General features: G+C 44.1%; 1 protein-coding gene and 1 non-coding gene across 2 annotated transcripts in view; both read left to right on the plus strand.

The window, feature by feature from the left end:
• The window catches only part of LOC126213559 (uncharacterized), a 641,937-nt gene that overhangs the window by 349,777 nt on the left and 269,403 nt on the right, over nucleotides 1-22,757 (plus strand). The gene's annotated exons all lie outside the window — the stretch shown is intronic.
• On the plus strand, nucleotides 2,666-2,740 carry Trnat-ugu (transfer RNA threonine (anticodon UGU)). Its single transcript has one exon. It is a non-coding gene; the product is annotated as a tRNA-Thr (tRNA).

The following is a 22,757-nucleotide window of genomic DNA, read 5'->3' on the forward strand; positions in this document are numbered from 1 at the left end:
GAATATCTCTCATTTATGTGACTTGATTTGTGATTTCCTGTCAGAGAGGTCACAGTTCGTTGTAATTGACGGAAAGTCATCGAGTAAAACAGAAGTGGTTTCTGACGTTCCCCAAGGTAGTGTTCTAGGCCCTTTGCTGTTCCTTATCTATATAAACGATGTGGGAGACAATCTGAGTAGCCGTCTTCGGTTGTTTGCAGATGACGCTGTCGTTTATCGACTAATAAAGTCGTCCGAAGATCAGAACAAACTGCAAAACGATTTAGAAAAAAAATATCTGAATATTGCGAAAAGTGTCAGTTGACCTTAAATAACGAAAAGTGTGAAGTCATTCACATGAGTGCTAAAAAGAACGCGTTAAACTTCGGTTAGACGATAAATCAGTCTAATCTAAAAGCCGTAAATTCGACGAAATACCTAGGTATTACAATTACGAACAACTTAAATTGGAAAGAACAAATAGAAAATGTTGTGGGGAAGGTTAACCAAAGGCTGCGTTTTATTGGCAGGACACTTAGAAAATGTAACAGAATTAGTAAGGAAACTGCCTACACTACGCTTGTCCGTCCCCTTTTGGAATAGTGCTGCGCGGTGTGGGATACTTACCAGGTAGGAGTGACTGCGTACATAGAAAAAGTTCAAAGAAAGGCAGCACGTTTTGTATTGTCGCGAGATATGGCAGAGAGTGTCACAGAAATGATACAGTATTTGGGATGGACATCATTAAAAGAAAGGCGTTTTTCGTTGCGACGGAATGTTCCCACGAAATTCCAATCAGCAACTTTCTCCTCCGAATGCAAAAATATTTTGTTGACACCTACCTACATAGGGAGGAACGATCACCACGATAAAATAAGGGAAACCAGAGCTCGTACGGAAAGATATAGGTGTTCGTTCTTTCCGCGCGATATACGAGATTGGAATAATAGAGAATTGTGAAGGTGGTTCAATGAACCCTCTGCCAGGCACTTAAATGTGATTTACAGAGTATCGATGTAGATGCAGATGAAGCCTTCAGGGGCAATAGAGATTTGATTTTCAGTATTTATTATACCCTGTGTGACAGTTACTAAGATATAGTTGGATAGCAATAACAGGCGCTGACGGACGACATGAAACGCAGTACGTACGTAACAGAGGTGGCGTGGTGCGTTGGTAACGATAAATGATACTGATTTTAGCACACGTGAAAGCAGGGTGACAGACATGTAAACAGGCAGAATACGGCGTTGCGGTCGGCAATGCCTATGTAAGACAACAAGTGTTGTTAGATGGGTTACGGCTGCTACAACGGCAGGTTATCAAGATTGAGTTTGAGTTTGAGCTTGGTGTTATAGTCGACGCACGAGTGATGGGGGACAACATTTACGAGTTAGCGATGAAGTGGGATTTTCCCGTACCACCATTTCACTAGTGTACCTTCAGTGTCAGGCCTCTGGAAACAGATCAAATCTCCAACATCGCTGCGACCCGACAAAGTGCAAGAACGGCACCAACGGCGACTGAAGAGAATCTTTCAACCTGACGGAAGTCCAACCCTTCCACAAATAGCTGCAGATCACTATTCTGGGTCATCAACAAGTGTCAGCGTGCGAACCATTCATCGAAACACCGCTATTGTCTTTCGGAACCGAAGGCTCACTCTTGTATTCTCGATGGCGGCACGAAGCAAAGCGTTACACCTCGCCTGGGCCTCACAACACCGACATTGGACTGTTGATGAATGGAAACATGTTGACTGGTCGGACGGGTCTGGTTTCAAATTTTATCTAGCGGTTGGACGTCTACAGGTATGGAGACAACCTCATGAATCCACGGACCCTGCATGTCATCAGGGTACTGTTCAAGCTGTTTGAGAGTATATAGTGGTGTGGGGAGTGTGCGGTTTGAGTGATGTGGGACCCCTGATACATTCTAGATAAGACTCTGACAGGTGACAGGTACGTAAGCATCCTGTCTGATAACCTGCATCCATTCATGCCCATTGTGCATTCCGACTGACTTGCGACACCCCCACCGGTCGGTGTAGGCGCGTGGTTCTAGGCGCTACAGTCTGGAACCGCGTGACCGCTACGGTCGCAGGTCCGAATCCTGCCTCTGGCATGGATTTGTGTGATGTCATTACGTTAGTTAAGTTTAAGTATTATGTCTAGGGGACTGATGACCTCAGATGTTAAGTGCCATAGTGCTCAGAGCAATTTGAACCATTTGTAATACTAGGAAAAGTGAATAAACACTACCAACTACGCATGTATCACCGACTGGCCAGTGACGTAAGAAATTTAACTGATCATACAGTTCACTTCAAACACAATTGCTGAAACCGCGCTTTGGTGCTTTTCACGGATCAGACGGGAAACAAGTTTAAGTGGTTCGCGCAGCAGAGTGCATGGCGGAGGGTAGTTAACAGTATTATTGCAATGATAATTAAATGGACACCCTAGCTGCAAACAGGCGTTGATGTACTTCATTGGGGACATGTTGAAAATGTGTGCCCCGACCGGGACTCGAACCCGCGATCTGCTGCTTACATACACGAGTAATGAGTATGATGGGCAAACATCTATTAGTCGCACTGCGAATGTAGTGGTGTGGACATGTTGGGAATGTGGATCTCACGGGGAGCGTGCAAGGGATAAGTCCCTGCAGGCGCACTATCCTCTGTGCCCTCGGTGGCTCAGATGGTTAGAGCGTCTGCCATGTAAGCGGGAGATCCCGGGTTCGAGTCCCGGTCGGGGCAGAAATTTTCAACATGCCCCCAACGAAGTACATCAACGCCTGTTTGCAGCTAGGGTGTCCATTTAATTATCATTTCATTTCTAGCAAAGCTGCATGGTCATCCACGGTAACTGTTCTTTCGGGAACAGATACTACCGTCATATATAGTATTATTGCAGGCTTGACGAAGTGATACGGTATGTAGCAGCGAAACCGGGACCAGTGAGTACAGTGTATCAAAGGCGTTTATGAACAGCTGATCAGGAGATTGTATTGTATTGTATTGAACTGGGGACCTAGAAACGACGGAGAGGCTTCGTCCCCGCCGTAGCCCTCAGTGGTTCACAACACCACAACAGGCTACAGCAGTCCACCCACCCCACCGCCGCCCCACACCGAACCCAGGGTTATTGTGCGGTTCGGCACCCAGTGGACCCCGCCGGGAACGTCTCACACCAGACGAGTGTAACCCCAATGTTTACGCGGTAGAGTAATTATGGTGTACGCGTACGTGGAGAAAGTGTTTGCGCCGACGTAGTGTAACTGAGGCGGAATAAGGGGAACCAGCCCGCATTCGCCGAGGCAGATAGAAAACTGCCTAAAAACCATCCACAGACTGGCCGATTCACCGGACCTCGACACTAATCCGCCGGGTGGATTCGTGCCGGGGACGGGCACGCCTTCCCGATGAAGAGATTACTTTAGGAAGTCTTAAAATGGGGCCACGGAACGGCATGTGTGATCAGACGCACCTGTCGAAATTGCCGACGAAAACTGCCTTTCAGTTTCCGAGGTGAAAGCAGTGAATCGTGTGGACGTGGCAGAGAGAAGATGGAGAGAGGTGTTTAGCGGCGGGACAGAGCAGGGCAGAGATTACACGCGACTGCCATTAGCGCCAGGAGGAAAGATTGGTTGGCTGCAAGCGTATAAGGCAGAGTCAGCTCTCTCTCTCTCTCTCTCTCTCTCTCTCTCTCTCCCTCTCTCTCTCCAGCATGTGTGTGTGTGTGTGTGTGTGTGTGTGTGTGTGTGTGTGTGTGTGTGTGTGAACACTGCTCATGCGTAGAAACAAGGGATTTTGGCGGCGGCGTATGCTAGAAGTTAACCTGTTCCGGCCGAGGTCACCCGTAGTATAGAAATGTATTTGCTGATTTCTTGTCTCCTTAGTTTTTCTTGTGTGTCTGATTTTTTTTTCGTGACGCATTAAAGAGTTACACGAGGTGCTGATATTTTTTCCTAGTAGTGTTGTCTTCTAAGATAGACCAAATATCTGAAAGCATAAAGGCATTTACGTTTTACAGGGGAGAAACCTCCACTACACGTAAATAAGGATGTAAATAAATCAAAGCATTGTAATCAAAGTCATTTCAACACCGAAAAAGTCAAAATTATTTGTAGAGAGAAGTAATTTTCGCCTTCGTTAAACTCAGTAAAACGTCCCTGAAAAGTTTTTACTGAGTTTGGCCGTGCGGTAGCGTACTCGCTTCCCGCGTCCGGGTTCCCGGGTTCGATTCCCGGCGGGGTGTGGGATTTTCTCTGCCTCGTGATGACTGGGTGTTGTGTGATGTCCTTAGGTTAGTTAGGTTTAAGTAGTTCTAAGTTCTAGGGGACTGGTGACCTCAGATGTTAAGTCCCATAGTGCTCAGAGCCATTTGAACCATTTTTTACTGAGTTTAACGAAGGCAATGTTGGCCTGATGTATTAGACGATGCCCTTTGGCTACACTGACTAAAGGATTCTTCTAAGACATACCAAATGAAGGTAACCTGAAGATGTCTAAATAAGGCGAAACGCGTCGTTGAAAAATAAAAAACTAAAATTGCAACCAAGACTGTTTTTAACCAATACTAACAACAGCGGTCCTACCACACTTTCCTGGGGCAATCCTTGTCTCTGACGAGCTCTCGCCGTCGAGTCTACATACTGGGTACAGTTACTGAACTAGTCTTGGAGCCACTCGCATACCTGGGAACCCATTTCGTATGCTCGTACTTTCGTTTGCAGCCTGCAATGGGGCACTGTGTCAGATGCTATGGTATCTGCTTGTTGCCGTTCTACCGTAGTTCGGAACATACTGTGTGAAAAAAGTGGTAGCTGAGTTTTGAACGAGCGGTGCTCATTTGCGGACAGAAGCTTATCCCTGTGACGGAAATGTATTGTATTCAGAGTGAGAGTATGTTCAAGGATTATGCAGCGGTCCGATGACAACGATATCGGCCTGTGATTTTCATTACTTCCTCAGTTAGATACATGTTCCTTGCAAGTAAATGGCACATTGCTGTCGCAAAAGTTTTCTGAAATAAGAATCGCCAATTCTGCGCACCGAAGATTCGATATTATATCGAAAACATCGGTAATTTCCCCTGCTATACAGTCAGTATCGATTTCAATCAGGCAATACGTCGTAAAGGCGGTACAGGTGTACCGAAGCTGAAGAAAATTCTGGCATCGCTAGAAACCACGGAGTCAGATTTCGTCTCACAAGGACAAACAGCAAGAAAGGCGTTATTACTTTTTTTTAAACACGCCCCCCTACAGTGAATGCGACGATGTGACGAGACGCGTCTCCGGGAAGCGGAGGGCGTCGTAATGAAGCGAGCCGTGTGCCGTGTTTACCGGCCGCCGGTCCGTGGCCCTGGGAACAGACCGCTAATCACCGGGCGCGCGTTTCGGCAACAGCAGCACATCCTCAAGAGCACGCGCCATCACGTAGGGCGAGTCCCTGACCACAGCTCTCAACAACTCCACCCGGCGACCGTGACTCACAGGTATAAACGTCTCTGTCCAATAATGTAAACGTGCACTCCGGAATACTAAACATGGTACGGATGAACTACTGGCTACTCATGGGTTGCAAAGCAGATCAATTAAAAACAGAATCAATGTTCGACGACGCTCGGTGAGTGGTGTGGTTAGCTGAAATAATTCTCAGTACCTCCACAGAGTACAGAAGAATGCTGAAGATTAGATGCGTAGATCACCTAATTAATGAGGAGGTACTGAACAGAATTGGGGAGAAGAGAAATTTGTTGTACAAGGTGACTAGAAAAAAGGATCAGTTGGTAGGACACATTTTGAGGCATAAAGGGATCACCAATTTAGCACTGGAGAGAAGGGGGGGAGGGTAAAAAAAGTAGAGGGAGACCAAGACATGAATACACTAAGCAGATTCAGAAAGTTGTACGTTGCAGTAGTTAGTGGGAGATGAAGCAGCTTGCAAAGGATAGAGTAGCATGGAGAGCTGCATCAAACCAGTCTCAGGACTGAAGACCACAACACACCTTGACAGGGAAGAGCGGAGTGGTCAGATGTTCCGTGATAATCTTAAAATTTGTGATGATTAACACACAATGACGTCAGCTGTCAGTTGTGATTGGCTTAAATCAGAGGGTCAACAAGAGCATCATGATTATTTTCAGCCATAATGGCTATGTTTGTGAACCGTGATTGTGTGGGATAATTATTTATTTCAAATTTCTGCTACCAGTCACTTTTATTTTATGCTTAATCTTATATAATGCAACGCGTTTCGAACATGTTTTGTTCATCTTCAGGCGTTTATACATACATACATAGAGAAATGTTACTTAAAAATGAACAGTCAAACTAGATTAATCTATTGTTTTTTACTGTAGCTGCTGGTGTGGCATTTGGGGGGGGGGGGTGTGGCAATGTATGGCTAGAAATCGAAATCATTGATGCCTTCAGAGAAGACATGCGTCGCCGCACAATTAAGTGCCACCTCCAAGCTGTCTCTCTACCGTTCTACTCCCGAACGGCACGCGGGAAAAACGAGCACTTCAAAATGTTCAAATGTGTGTGAAAATCTTATGGGACGTAACTGCGAAGGTCATCAGTTCCTAAGCTTACACACTACTTAACCTAAATTATCCTAAGGACAAAAACACACACACACACACACACACACACCCATCCCCGAGGGAGGACTCGAACCTCCGCCGGGACCAGTCGCACAGTCCATGACTGCAGCGCCTCAGACTGCTCAACTAATCCCGCACGGCAAACGATGACTTAAATTGTCCTGTGCGAGCCCTGATTTCTCATATTTTTATCGTGATCATCATTGTAGGTGGGTGCCACAATAATGTTTTCGCAATCGGAGGAGAAAACTGGTGGTTGAAATTTCATGAGCACACCCCGTCGCAACGAAAAACACCTTTGTTTTGATGATTGCCACTCCAATTCTCTTATCATGCCTGTGACACTATCTCCCCTATTTCGCGATAGTACAAAACGAGCTGCCCTTCTTCGTACTTTTTCGATGTCATCCGTCAGTTCCACCTGATGCTGACCCCACACCGCACAGCAATACTCCAGAATAGGGCGGACAAGCGTGGTGTAAGCAGTCTTTTTAGTAGACCTGTTGCACCTTCTAAGTGTTCTGCCAATGAATCGCGGTCTTTGGTTTTCTCTACCCTCAATATTATCTATGTGATCGTTCCAGTTTAGATTATTTCTAATTGTAATCCCTAAGTATTCAGTTGAATTTACTTCTTTCAGATCGCGTAATAGAAATTTAACTGATTTCTTTTACTACTCTTGTGAACAACTTCGCACTTTTCTATATTCAGGGTCAACTGCCACTTTTCGCATCATACAGATATATAAATCATTTTGCAATTCGTTTTGGTCATCTGATGACTTTTAAGACGGTAAATGACAGCATCATCTGCATGCAATCTATGGCGGCTCCTCAGATTGTCTCCTATGTCGTTAATATAGATGAGGAGCAATAGAGGGCCTATAACACTTCCTCAGGGAACGCCGGATATTACTTCTGATTTACTTTCCGTCTATTACTACGAACTGTGACCTTTCTGACAGGAAATCACGAGTCCAGTCGCACAACTTAGGCGATATTCCATACGCACGCAGTTTGGTTAGAAGACGCTTGTGAGGAACGGTGTCGAAAGCCTTCTCTAAATCTAAAAATATGAAATCAGTTTGACATGCCCTGTCGATAGCACTAATTATGAGTATAAAGAGCTGTGTTTCACAAGAACTTTTTTTTCTCCTGCCGTCCAAAGTGGCCGTGCGGTTAAAGGCGCTGCAGTCTGGAACCGCAAGACCGCTACGGTCTCAGGTTCGAATCCTGCCTCGGGCATGGATGTTTGTGATGTCCTTAGGTTAGTTAGGTTTAAGTAGTTCTAAGTTCTAGGGGACTAATGACCTCAGCAGTTGAGTCCCATAGTGCTCAGAGCCATTTGAACGTTTTTTCTGACTCTGTGTCAATGAATTGTTTTCTTCGAAGCACTTCATAAGGTTCGAATACAGCATATGTTCCAAAACCCTACTGCAAACGGAAGTTAGTGATATGGGCCAGTAATTCAACGGATTACTCCCATTTCCCTTTTTGGTATGACTTGAGTAATTTTCCAGTCTTTAGGTACGGACCAGTCTGTGAGCGAGCGGTTGTGTATAATTGCTAAATATGGAGCTATTGTGTCAGCATACTCTGAGAGGAACTTGACTGGTATACAATCTGGACCGGAGGCCTTGCCTTTATTAAGGGAGTTAAGCTCCTTTGCTACACCGAGTATATCTACTTCTATGTTTCTCATCTTGGCAGTTGTTCTTGATTCCAATTCAGGAATATTTACTTCGTTTTATTTGGTGGAGGGGTTTCGGAAAACAGTGTTCAAAAAAGAAAAAAAAGGTTCAATTGGCTCTAGCACTATGGGACAAAATGTCATCAGTCCCCTAGACTTAGAACTACTTAAAGCTAAGTAACCTAAGGACATCACACACATCCATGCCCGAGGCAGGATTCGAACCTGAGACCGTAGCGGTCGCGCGGTTCCGGACTGAAGCGCTTAGAACCGCTCGGCCACTGCGACCGGCTAAACCCGTGTTTAATAACTCTGCTATAGTGGCACTGTCGTAAGTGACTTCACCGTTGTTGTCGCGCAGTAAAGCCGTCGGCATACGGACCTTGCATCCGAACGTTGAGCGTTGAGCGTGCCGAGTTTCTCACGTCATAGCGTGGAATAGCACGTTCGGGGGTCCTTCCGAACGTGCAGAGCGATATCTGGCATGTCAGATATTCTGAGCGTGCGTCTGAGCGTTGACCAATGAGGTGGCACAACGCCACCTACGTCACACGCACGCCGTCTCCCTTCAGTACAGAGTTGTGAGGCGCCATATTGGCATTCATTTCCACCTTATATGCATATGTGCTGTTTCTGAGCACCAGCAAATTCAGAATCACTGGAAAACCCGCTGTTAACTGTGTGATTCGTTCCAATAAAATAACGAGAAACAACATATTCGTGGCTAGAGGATTATTGTAACTTGAGTATAATGAGAGTAGGCTATTTGAAGGCAGCGACACACTGATGATCCATTGTTCTTGGTACAATTTGTTATGAATACATTTCAATTAGTAACATATCTACCATAAGGTTTTCTGAAATGGGTAACATACTTTCATTACTAACGTTGTGTGTGTTGTTGGTTTAGCGTAATGAATAGCATCACTGGCTGGTATTGATTTGGTAGTTGGGGCGGAGGTTCGCGTCTTAACCCTACTAAATTTTATTTCCGAACATTCGCGTTTTTATTAGGTTCTGATACTTTATTATTAGTTTAATACAAGTATATACTATAATTTTTGATGTTACGTAAATATAAGTTCACCTTTTTTTGAGGGGTGATTTTGTTCGATTGGCTTAATCTACAGGACAGCTTGCGCTACTTGTATAAAGATATTTTTGCTCCTCTTTCTTTTACGCTTCGTAATTCACATGTTGCACAGATTCTGCTACTGGGTAGGAACAGTGATCAAGTAAGACTGACCTTGGGGTTTTACTAAAATGTGGGAATGATGAAATAATGTTTATCTTATGCGGAGAACTATTCCAAATTTGTACCGCACTCTTTGTAATGGAACTTTCATAAGCCTGTGTCCTTATTGATTGGACACGGTACTTTCCTTTTCGTGGACGATGGCGGAAACGTGCGTTTTAATAGAGCTAACGTGGGAATTTTACGCGCGCCCGTTGAGTAAGCACTGTGATTTACGAACTAGAAACATCCCTCAACTGCCGCTGGAGTGCGTTGCGATCGCGTATACCTCGTTGGGGTCCACATACCGTGTGCACGAGTCGCATCGTTCCTGAGCGTTCAGCAGCACGATGAACTTGGCACGCTCAACGTTAACGTTCGACTGCACGGTCCGTGTGCCGACGGCTTAAGGCTATTTGTTGCCTCTTGCCACTGGTGTGCTTTATGTATGACCAGAACCTCTTCGGGTTCTCCGCCAGATTCCGAGACAGCGCCGTGGAATGTTTGGCCGTGCCTTGTTTCGGTCCTGATACCGGCGACACAGAGATTAGATAGTGTCCAGCTAGGCAGATGCCGCTGTCACTCCTGAACGAGAAAATCCCTTCTCGCGAAACGTGTCGTGGTTTCGTTTATCTATCACACCGGAGTGAAACCTATTGGTGTATTGCGTGCGTGCGGGAAAGCGGTCGTGACTGCGTGGTCGGGTGCGTGCCGGCCTCGGCACGCGTGCACGCAGCGGCAGTGCGTAGCGGTCACGCACCGTCGGGAAATACCGCTGACTCACGCACTGACCCCGTGCGTCTCTTCTGCCGCTGGCCTAGGCCCGTCTGCTGGTTACCTCCTAACCTTGCTGAACGCTCTGTGCTGTTTTGTCCGTCACTGGTTTCCGAAAATAAAGGGTGTGAACCATAACTGTTCACGACGAACCTTAGTCACGCAGAGCAAGTCGAGACCTGAAGCCGTCGGCACACGGACCGTGCATCCGAACGTTGAGCGTGCCGAGTTTCTGACGTCACAGCATGGAATAGCACGCTCGGGAGTCTTTCCGAACGTGCAGAGCAATATCTGGCATGTCAGATATTCTGAGCGTGCGTCTGAGCGTTGACCAATGAGGTGGCACAACGCCACCTACGTCACACGCACGCAGTCTCCCTTCCTAGTGAGGCGCCATATTGGCATTCATTTCAAGCCTACATATATATATGCAGTTTCTTACAAGGGAACCTCCCCATCGCACCCCCCTCAGATTTAGTTATAAATTGACACAGTGGATAGGCCTTGAAAAACTCGACACAGATCAATCGAGAAAACAGGAAGGTGTGGAACTATGAAAAAATAAGCAAAATATACAAACTGAGTAGTCCATGTGCAAGATAGGCAACATCAAGGAGGATATTAGCCGATGAGCGCCATAGTCTCGTGGTTAGAGTGAGCAACTGTGGAACGAAAGGTCCTTGGTTCGAGTCCTCCCTCAAGTGAAAATTTTACTTTCTTTATTTTCGCAAAGTTACGATCTGTCCGTTCATTCATTGACGTCTCTGTTCACTGTAATAAGTTTAGTGTCTGTGTTTTGCGACCGCACCGCAAAACCGTGCGGTTAGTAGAAGAAAGGACGTGCCTCTCCAATGGGAACTAAAAACATTTGATCGCAAGATCTTAAGTCAACCGATTCCTCCACAGGAAAACACGTCTGATATATTCTATACGACACTGGTGACGGCATGTGCGTCACATGACAGGAATATGTTGTCGACCCACCTAAGTTGCACACTTGGCGAATGGGTAAAAAGATTCTTCTACCTTGACCGATGTAGGTTTTCTTGTGGATGTGATAATCACTCCAAAAAAAGTGATGAAAACATAAGAGTTTGTCACATAAACTGCATCAAATGAATGCAACAGTTTCAGAGTCGCACAGTTTTCCCTGTGCTCTGTCAAAACATATGTTTTTTACGTTTTCAAATGTTTCTGTGCGTAGACCGTCAAATTCTGTATATGTCCAAGCAAATCTGAACATGTCCTGGAATTTTGGAGAGCGAAGTTGATTATGTGTGAGTGCCTGAACTTTGATAATTATCTGAAAATAAAAAATTAAAATTTTCACCCGAGAGAAGATTTGAACCAAGGACCTCTCGTTCCACAGCTGCTCACGCTAACCACGGGACCACGGCGCTGGTAAGCCAACGCTCTCCTTGATGTTGCCTACCTTGCGCATGGACTACTCAGTTTGTATATTTTGTTTATTTTTTTCATAGTTCCACACAACTTCTTCCTGTTTTCTCGATTGATCTGTGTTCAGTTTTTCAAGGCCTATCCCTGTGCCAACTTATAACTAAATCTGAGTGGGGTGCGATGGGGAGGTTCCCTTGTTAGCACCAGCAAATTGAGGTTCACTGGAAAACCCGTTATTAGTTGTGTGATTCGTTCCAATAAAATAATGAGAAACATCATACTCGTAGCACAAGAATCATTGTAGCTTGTGTATTATGAGAGTAGGCTTTTTGAAGGCAGCGACACACTGAAGATCCACCCAAAACGCATTGTTCTTGGTACAATTTGTTATTAGATTTCAATTAGTAACATAATTATCTACGATTAACCTTTTTAGCAAAGGGTAACACAATATAAGTCCGAGGTGGCTATTGTTGGTTCAGCGTGTTCGGTCAGAGGGTTAGTTGCCCTCTGTAATAAAAAAACTGAGCTAATCGATCAAAAACGAACTTAAACGGATGTCTTACGACGTCCGCCCCGAGCAGATGCAACGAACAAATGCGAACAAAATGAGATTAAAAAAAAAAAAGTTGCGTGTCTGTCTAGTAGAGAGTCTTTGTTGGGGCGGTGGTTCGCGTCTTAAGACTTATAATTTTTTTTCCTAACATTTGCGTATTTATTGGCTTCTGATACTTTATTATTAGTGTAATATGGGTATATGCTATAATATTTGATGTTATGTAAATATAAGTTCACCTTTTTTTTTTACTTTGTTCGATTGGCTTAATGGTTGAAATGGCTCTGAGCACCATGCGACTCAACTTTTGAGGTCGTCAGTCGCCTAGAACTTAGAACTACTTAAACCTAACTAACCTAAGGACATCACACACATCCATGCCCGAGGCAGGATTCTAACCTGCGACCGTAGCGGTCGCTCGGCTCCAGACTGTAGCGCCTAGAACCGCAAGGCCTCTGGCTTAATCTACAGGACAGCTTGCACTACTGGTATAAAGATATTTTGCTACTTTTTCTTTTACGCTTCGTAATTCACATGTTGCAAAGAGTCTGCTACTGCGTAGGAACAGTGATCAAGTAACACTCACCTTGGCGTTTTACTAAAATGTGGGAGTGATGAAATAATGTTTATTTTATGCGGAGAAGTATTCCAAATTTGTACCCCACTGTTTGTAATGGAACTTTCATAAGCCTGTGTCCTTATTAATTGGACATAGTACTTTCCTTTTCGTGGACGATGTAGGAAATGTGTGTTTTAACAGAGCTAACGTGGGAGTTTTACGCGCGCCCCTTGAGTAAACAGTGTGATTTACGAACTAGAAACATGGCTCAACTGCGGCTGGAGTGCGTTGCTATCGCGTCTACCACGTTGGGGCCCACGTACCGTGTGCACGAGTCTCATCGTTCCTGAGCGTTCAGCAGCACGTTGAACTTGGCACGCTCAACGTTGACGTTCGACAGCACGGTCCGTGTGCCGACGGCTTCACACTTTGGTATAGGTCAGTCGTGACCCATCAAGTTGGGAAACTACCGCTGATAGGAAAACCGCCTACGGCACAGCGCATGCCCGCCACATGATATTTTCCGTATTCTCTTGCTTTCTAAGCGCAAAGTACACAGAGGTGATAAGGCATGGGATGGCTGCTAAGCTGGCCGCTGTAGCCGAGCGGTTCTAGGCGCTTCAGTCCGGAACCGCGCGACAGCTACGGTCGCAGGTTCGAATCCTGCCTCGGTCATGGATGTGTGTGATGTCCTAGGTTAGTTAGGTTTAAGTAGTTCTAAGTCTAGGGGACTGATGACCTCAGATGTTGAGTCCCATAGTGCTCAGAGCCATTTGAACCTGCCCGGCCACGTGGTGTCGACTCAACAAGTCGTGAGTCCCTTGCACGAATACTGAGCCATCCTGTCCTCTATAGCCGCCTATAATTGCGAAAGTGTTGCCGGCCCAGGGTTATGTGCGTGGTAACCGCGCGCAGGCAGGGTGACGACTCCAGCGAGCGACCAAGTGGTGTAAATTACCCTGAAGATGACCCCATCGCCGGTTGGCGGCACGGTGCGATTTGTGATTTTACCAGTTGGGGGGGGGGGGGGGGGGGGGAAGATATGTCTTACGGAGTCAGTAGAATTATATATGTTACTAGCTTGGACCGTGGCGCTACGCATGGTTAAACAGCTATTTATAAATAGATGTTAATGCCGAAACTCATTATTGACGCGTATGCACTATCAGAAAAGCCATCCCTTGTTCTATCTTTAAAAGTACAATATAGGTAAAGCTTATTTACAAAATCATCTACATACGGGTACAGATATTCGAGGGGAATTCAAAAAGTAGAGGCACATTGGTGAAAAGTTGTACTTATTGTGATGATAGAAAACTGAAACATATTAATAGTAAGACTTATTAAAAACTTTCAGTGTTCGCATTCACAAATTTAAATTATATGTAAAGTTTTACTCCAGTGCGTGGGAAATAAACATCCCAGGTTGGGATGCATAAGTTAAAACCAGAGGAGGGGATTGTCTGATGGGTGAAATTCTCCCCCTCCCATCCCCCACTGCAAATCGCACAGTGGTTGGCGGCAAAATAAATAATGCGATTGTGACTGTCATTTTGAATAATTCACTGACGATCTGCTGCCATTTTCGCTCCCCTCCCGTTTCTCTTTGAGAAGAACCATCAATACTAAATCGTCGATAGCCGCAGTTGTGGAGTCCCGGGATCGACATCGCCGAGACTCAGAAGAAGAATTCTTCCTCTAGCGAATCTGTATTGCTGGATATACAAAAATCATAATTATTATTTTCAAAGAATGGTATGTTAGGATACGTCCCGCAATTAACTTCAAAGATTCATAATGTGGTTTTTGTCATTTTTTATCTGCACTGTCGCACAGTACCGTACACATTCAAATGGTTCAAATGGCTCCGAGCACTATGGGACTTAGACCGAGCGAGGTGGCGCAGTGGTTAGACACTGGACTCGCATTCGGGAGGACGACGGTTCAATCCCGCGTCCCGCCATACTGATTTAGGTTTTCCGTGATTTACCTAAATCGCTCCTGGCAAATGCCGGGATGGTTCCTTTCAAAGGGCACGGCCGACTTTCTTCCCCGTGCTTCCCTAAGCCGATCAGACCGATGACCTCGCTGTCTGGTCTCCTTCCCCAAACAACCAACCAACCACTGTGGGACTTAACTTCTGAGGTCATCAGTCCCCTAGAACTTAGATCTAATTAAACCTAACTAACCTAAGGACATCACACACATCCATGCCTGAGGCAGGATTCGAACTTGCGACCGTAGCGGTCGCTCGGTTCCAGACTGTAGCGCCTAGAACCGCACGGCCACTCCGCCCGGCATAGTACACACTCATCCAAGGGAGAATTAGTACATTATTTCAATTAACTTGGGGAAGGGATATTACAACATTAAACTCCAAAATGGGAAAAAGGAAATGGGTAAGAACGTTTTTATATAGCATATTATATTTTGTTGTAGTTTCTTAGTTATTACATACAGAGAATCATGTGTTTATCTTGTGCATTTTGTACACATTTGTTATACTTCGCTATAGATTAGAAATGCGTGGGATGACAGACAACCATTTATTTTGATGATGGGCACACACAGGGTGACCATATTTTCTTCGGACAAAAGTGAGACTTTCGTACAATTTCTTGGCTAAAAAGTGGGACAATTTTTCTCGTTAAATATCACTTTTAATGCTAACATTTCTTCTTCTTCTTCTTCTTCTGCAAATATAGCTTTCACTGAGATATATATATATATATATATATATATATATATATATATATATAGTGTGTGTGTGTGTGTGTCTACAAAACCAAACAAAGAATGGAAAGACTGGAAAGAAGTACATTTCAAGTTTTTCAGAAATTTACTTATTAAGAAATGTAACATTTATAACACAGAATGTAGAAAGACATACAGTAACAATCACTACAAAAAAAGTTCCTAGTGAACACAAGGAATTTATGGTTTTGTGGATTCCACACGGCAATCATATTTCTTCGAAGATGAAATTTCATTCAGCAACTCAGGTTTGCCTAATAGGTATGAATAGAAGTCAGTGCAACTGTATTTACTGAAGCATAAACAGGTCAGTAAAATACACTTAACGCTCCTCACCGTAAATCTAATCCTCTCACCTGTCCACTGTGGCAATAGTAAGCTGAAAACTCTTTCAACATTTGCGTTGTGGGCAGGGAGTGCAAAGAAGTACTGCGCTATATTAAGCGACTCTCTGAACTGTTCATTACACTGGCAAGATCTGAAGAACCTACAACATTTTTCATGTGCCATCAACTAATTCCGTTGTTAACTTCGGTTAGCACTTGTTGTTTTACAAATGACTGTATATGAACCATTTCATCAAATGAGAGGCTGTCATTTACTAGAATGCCCTTTTCATTTAGCCACATTAAAGTATTTTCAACTACTGACCATTCTGGTGGTTCTGTGAGCATCATCCATGAAAATACAGAAAACTCAGCTATTCCCTGTAACCATGAGGATAAATGGTCTACTGAAGCATCATAAAACGTTGATACTGCTATGTCAAATTTCTTAACAGACTGGTCATCACAATCATTCAAGTTTTTTTACACTTGGTGGTACAAAATGTTCATCTCAATGCTCAGAATGGATTGTTGGAAAACACTCATTAGTGAATGTACAAAAAGTAAATAACATTCATTTATAGGATCACTGGAGAAACTAAGATTGCAGGGCCCTTTGAGTTAGACTGTGACAAAAAGTAAGATTGCAAAGGTTCATACATTTCCAAGATCCTTTCTATGGCTGGCAACAATGAAAGCCACCTTGTTTTGGAAAAGGAAAGTAAATGTTTGTGACACCAACAAATTAACAGAATTCAGTGAGTTCTGCAACATGAATAGGAAAAAAATATGAAAATGGTTGTACAACTTCATGACAATGCAGTCAATGTCAACAGGTAGAACATTACAAGCACTTTGAAGTGTGGTGTGAAGAAAATGTGCTGGACAACCATTGCCAACAATGTTAAGAGTTTTTTAATTTTTCTTGTGTGAAGACATTATTACCCTCTTTCTTCATTAACCCCCCAAAATTACAGTTAGTATTATCTGCACCAAATGCAACACACTTTGATATGATACTGAATGACTGTATAACATGAGAAAGATAATTGGAAATTGTTTCGGACTTTTCGTTCTGGAATTCAACAACATCAAGCAATTTCGTCTGCAGTCAACCCTCACTTACAGAAAAATACTGAACTATCACAGGAAAAATTTTCTGATGCCCATGGTTGCTAGCATCAGTAGATATTGAAAAGTTTTTTGCACTGTTTACAGCAGCTGTTACCTGTTTCTGGGAATGCGGAGCTATAAACATTGTTGATAATTGCTTCACACTTTGTTCTTCTACACGAAACATTTTCTGTAATCTTAGAATCAAGGAAATTTTTTTTTTGTTAAGTTGAACACTGCAGTCATTAGAACCATAGCTTTGGTGGTGTTCAACAACATGGACTGACAGGGTTCCTTCTGCTGCAGCTACGTTTTTCTGTTCCTGTGTATTTGAAGTTACAAAATATCTCGTCATTTTTTGCGGAGAACCTGCCGATCGAAGATCCTTCCTGTGTTTCTCTGATTCCATATGATGCTTGCTGTCTGCAGCGCCACCATGAGACACGGATACATCAGTTACATACGTTACATTTTGCTGAACAGTCATTGTCAGTAACAGTGAAGCAAGGAAATTTCCTCTGAAGCTCTTCCGAAAACTTTGATTTTCGTTTCGACATCGCCACGACGTGCTAGCACTTCACGAAACTGATACTGACTTCTGACAACAATGGCAAACAAAAGCAAAGAAAATAAGAGTACGCAACAATTATAGTGCTTAAGCTGTACAGTATCAGGGGGTACCAACGTACGGAATGTCAGTTTCAATTGATACGAGTAAAATCGACACTCAGAAAATATTTTAACCACTTTGTAAATGTCTGAAAATAATCCTTGAAAATCGGGACAAATTGCTTGTTTCAAAAAAAAAAAAAAAAAGTCGGGACAAATTTTTGAGCCTCAAAAAACGGGACAATCCCGATTAATCGGGACGTATGGCCACGCTAGCCGCACACAGCGACATGAAAGCTATCTTACGGACAGTGTGTAACGCGTCCTCTTATATTATTATGTTTTGCTATTGTTGTTGTTAGAATTTATTCAGTCGGTCGTCGAAATTTTTAAATAAAATTTATTGTGGATGTCGCGTAATAAATATTTCGCGTGAAGCGCTGTTGCGACACAGGCAAAGACCAGTTGTCAGAACTAAGCCACCGAATATTAGAAATAATGTTGTTAGAGAATACGGCCGACTGACTACGTCAAAGAAGAGGGCACCTACATTCGCGGATGAGTGGTAAGAAAAAAAAAAAAAGAAAAAAAAAGCGTTAACACTGTCTGGGAAATGAGTCTTAAATTTAGTTACGCTTGTACACACTCAAATGTATGCGAACATACGAACGGGATAGAGACCCGTAAATTTTGAGTGCAATCATCCCTCTTGGCCTGGATAAAAAGAATTACAGTTCAAATGACCCTGAGCGGTGTGGGGACATTTGCCACGCCGGACATTTGCCACGATTTTATCTGCTACGAAGGGTTGGGTCCCTTGTCTCTCCCCCCCCCCCCCCCCCCCTCCTCCTCCTCACTCGCCGCCTGACTCGCAGTAAACGTACTTACTGAGCCTTTGCGCTGGTTTTCTTAACACAGAACCAAAATCTATAAATCTATGGATTTTTCGCCACATGTCTAGAGAGGGTTTCGTTGTGGCAACTATTAAATGCATCTCGCATTGAAATCCGCACCAAATTTCGAGCCACAGTAAAACTTCGCCAATCTTGGAGATTTTGCGCTCGTCTAAATTATACGTGCCTTTTTCGGTGCTGCTGCAGCAGCTTTCTGTCGTGTTTTGTGTACCGTGGCGGATCAGTTCCGCCTGATATTAATTTATTTGGCATGAATCTCTCGAGTGCTGTTGATATTATTTCTTTGAACTTAAGCCACATATGGTCTTCACTTACACAGTTTGGAAGGATTGGAGACTGTCTCATAGAAAGACGTCAACCGAAGTTTTAGCTGCTTTTATAAATATATATATTTCGCGTTTAGTTTTCGTCAATATCTTTGTTACGGAACTGAGCCTCGCTACGGCCGTGTGTTCACTAATCCCTGTATCCGTCGTGATGCTCAGGATTATTTGTGGCTAAGAGGTCAAGCGCGTTTCCGTAACCATTTACAATTTGAATGGCCTCGTCAACTAATTGTTCAATATAATTTAAAAAAAAGCATTTAGAACAATTACGGAAGTTGTTTTCTATCTACAATACGGTCTGAAAATGTATTTTTGTCGACATACGAAAGGTAAATTGAAGTCACTGCCAACTATAATTGTATGAGTAGGGTGACTATTTGCGATGAGACTCAAGTTTTCTTTGAAATGTTCAGCAACTGTTTCATGTGAGACCGGGGGTTGGTAAAAGGAGCCAGTTATTAATCTATTCCGGTTGTCGAATATAACCTCTGCCCATGCTAAGTCACAGGAACTATCTGCTTCAATGCCGCTTGTGAGCTGGAACACACGTTACATTATTTTTCCTTAAGGTGTGCTTCTTGTTTCTGTTATAGTGGAGATCATTACAATTACGGCTTTTCCATCCAAAACCTAGGATGCTTACTCTGTGACCCTGTGAATACCAGAGCTAAACAATGTAGAACAACAACGTACGGTACAAGCACAGCATTCTGTATTACTTCATTTCCTTATTTCTAACATTTTAAAATTGTACGTCGACTTTAGATGACATTTCAATCATAGATGTTCTTATCTCTGTTTATGAACGTACTTTCAGTCATGTTTTGAACATTGTCCCGCTACGCCGGCCGGAGTGGCCGAGCGGTTCTAGGCGCTTCAGCTTGGCACCGCGCGACCGCTACGGTCGCAGGTTCGAATCCTGCCTCGGGCATGGATGTGTGTGACGTCCTTAGGTTAGTTAGGTTTAAGTAGTTCTAAGTTCTAGGGGACTGATGACCTCAGATGTTAAGTCCCATAGTGCTCAGAGCCATTTGAACCATTTCTTTGTCCCGCTACACTTTATTAACTAATGTTTCGCCGCAAGGGATATCGGATTTTAGAGAGTAAATTAATATGGAGTGTGTCGTTATTCTTTTCAAACATTCACATTCCCATTTCTTATTTCCTTATTGTCTTTTGGGCATGCAGTTGTAGTAATTAAAGTAGGCACAAATGCAGCGATCAAATAGAAATGGTTAGCGTACATTCGCATTCTCTTTACATCGTTCCTTTCTTGTTGCTCCCATGGCGATGGACTGTTTCTATCGCAATCAGTAAGCGTGGAAGGAAGCTACCGTACAGACAGAGGGGTATATATTTATACTTGGCAGAACTAATTATATACTGACATAATCGTCGGAGTTGCTTTCGTTTCCCAAAGGGTACAAATATTTCGATTTCGGAAAAGAAGCTCTGTATTTGGTCCAGATGTCGAAGAAGAAGGTCCCTTACGTGCTGGTTGTATGGAGTAAGATGTGGAGAGGGCGGTTTGAAAGCGGACAGAGGTAGTACGAGGAAGGGCGTCCCTTACCTGAGGGATCGATACTCAAGCTACCTGGCGAAGCGGCAAGTGTGACGTGGCAAATGTCCAGCACTCCCTGAGCACTATGGGACAACATCTGAGGTCATCAGACCCCTAGAACTACTTAAACCTAACTAACATAAGGATATCACACACACCCATGCCGAGGCAGGATTCGAACCTGCGCCGTAGCGGTCGTGCGGTTCCAGACTGAAGCGCCTAGAACCGCTTGGCCACAACGACCGGCAGTTGCAGTTAAATGCATTTATTCATCTTAGAACGTAAATGCGTGGACTTCGAAATTAAATGAAAAGGTAGACTGCAGGTTCTGAATGTCGCGGCAAATATATTGAAATTGACGGTAGCGGCCACGAAAGGAAAAAGATGAACACATTCACGTACCTGTCCCTACTGTTGAGCAGCGTCGCCGTGAATATCGATGTCTCCATCTAAATTCTCAGCGTAAAATTAAAATAATAGTAATAATTTTCCAGAATTTCAGGATATCAGTGAAGTCACAAAAGACGAAATCGCTCTGCTTCAAAATCACTTTCATTATTTAATCCAATTTTATCAGTAAGAAAATGCACAACACTTCTTAACACTAAGACGGGATAATAGCGAAAGGTAACGTATTCTAAAACTAATAAAAGAAGACCGTAAAGTGAGTAATAGAACCCAGCACGTTGTCCTCGACGATGAGTGTTCATCGGAGGTGAGGGTATCATCTGGAGTGCCCCAGGGAAGTGTGGTAGGTCCGCTGTTGTTTTCTATCTACATAAATGATCTTTTGGATAGGGTGGATAGCAATGTGCGGCTGTTTGCTGATGATGCTGTGGTATACGAGAAGGTGTCGTCGTTGAGTGACTGTAGGAGAATACAAGATGACTTGGACAGGATTTGTGATTGGTCTAAAGAATGGCAGCTGACTCTAAATATAGATAAATGTAAATTAATGCATATGAATAGGAAAAAGAATCCCGTAATGTTTGAATACTCCATTAGTAGTGTAGCACTTGACACAGTCACGTCGATTAAATATTTGGGCGTAACATTGCAGAGCGATATGAAGTGGGACATGCGTGTAATGGCAGTTGTGGGGAAGGCGGATAGTCGTCTTCGGTTCTTTGGTAGAATTTTCGGAAGATGTGGTTCATCTGTAAAGGAGACCACTTATAAAACACTAATACGACCTATTCTCCAGTACTGCTCGAGCGTTTAGGATCCCTATCAGCTCCGATTGAGGGAGGGCATAGAAGCAATTCAGAGGCGGGTTGCTAGATTTGTTACTGGTAGGTTTGATCATAACGCGAGTGTTAACGGAAATGCTTCAGGAACTCGGGTGGGAGTCTCTGGAGGAAAGGAGGCGTTCTTTTCGTGGATCGCTACTGAGGAAATTTAGTGAACCAGCATTTGAGGCTGACTGCTGTACAACTTTACTGCCGCCAACATGTTTCGCGGAAAGACCACAAAGATAAGATAAGAGAGATTAGGGCTCGTACAGAGGCATATAGGCAGTCATTTTCCCCTCATTCTGTTTGGGAGTGGAACAGGGAGAGAAGATACTAGTTGTGGTACGAGGTACCCTCCGTCACGCACCGTATGGTGGATTGCGGAGTATGTATGTAGATGTAGAGTTTCTTTTGTTCAGCAAATCTCTAGTAGTTGAATTAGTGTCTATATATTCATAAAATTATTTTATATAATTCCTTTACAAGAGTCATGTCTAGACATTAAGTATGGTCTGGTCTGACTGCTTTTTCTGCCCGAATCGTCGTCTGCCGTAATGAAAGGGTTGGGAAACCTAATTACTACGTTTTGCCAAAAAAACAATATCTTCCTTGAAGGTAACGGCAAATGCGGAAAAAGAGACACTATAGCGGTTGTAAAGTGTGCGGTTTGAAGCGCACGGCAGGCTGACCAAACAACTGAGAGGAAGGAAGGCAGAAAAAATGTTCGAAACTAGGAAGAAAAAGAAGTGAGTAGGTAGCACTGCTGATGGCTGGCGGAAATAATGGAGTATCGGGACAGACAGAGAGAGAGAGAGAGAGAGAGAGAGAGAGAGAGAGAGAGGGAGGGAGTGAGGGTGTGGGGGGGGGGTCGGGCGGTGTGAGGGGGAGGGCGAACAGGTAGCGAGCTACAGGTGGTCGGCCGGGCGAAGGCTTTTGAACCCACGCGTGGGTCCGTTAGGTTGGCAGCGCTGGCGTGTGGCCGGCGCGACCCGGATAGAGAGGCGGGGTGTTACCCGCCCCTCCCACCGAGACCGCCCGTCCAGTGACCAGGCTTCCTTCTTACACGAAGCGTGACTTTCCGTGTCTTCGGTGACGGCACACGATAGCCAGCTTATG

The sequence above is a fragment of the Schistocerca nitens genome, chromosome 11 (genome assembly GCF_023898315.1).
Source record: "Schistocerca nitens isolate TAMUIC-IGC-003100 chromosome 11, iqSchNite1.1, whole genome shotgun sequence".
Taxonomy (NCBI): Eukaryota; Metazoa; Arthropoda; class Insecta; order Orthoptera; family Acrididae; genus Schistocerca; species Schistocerca nitens.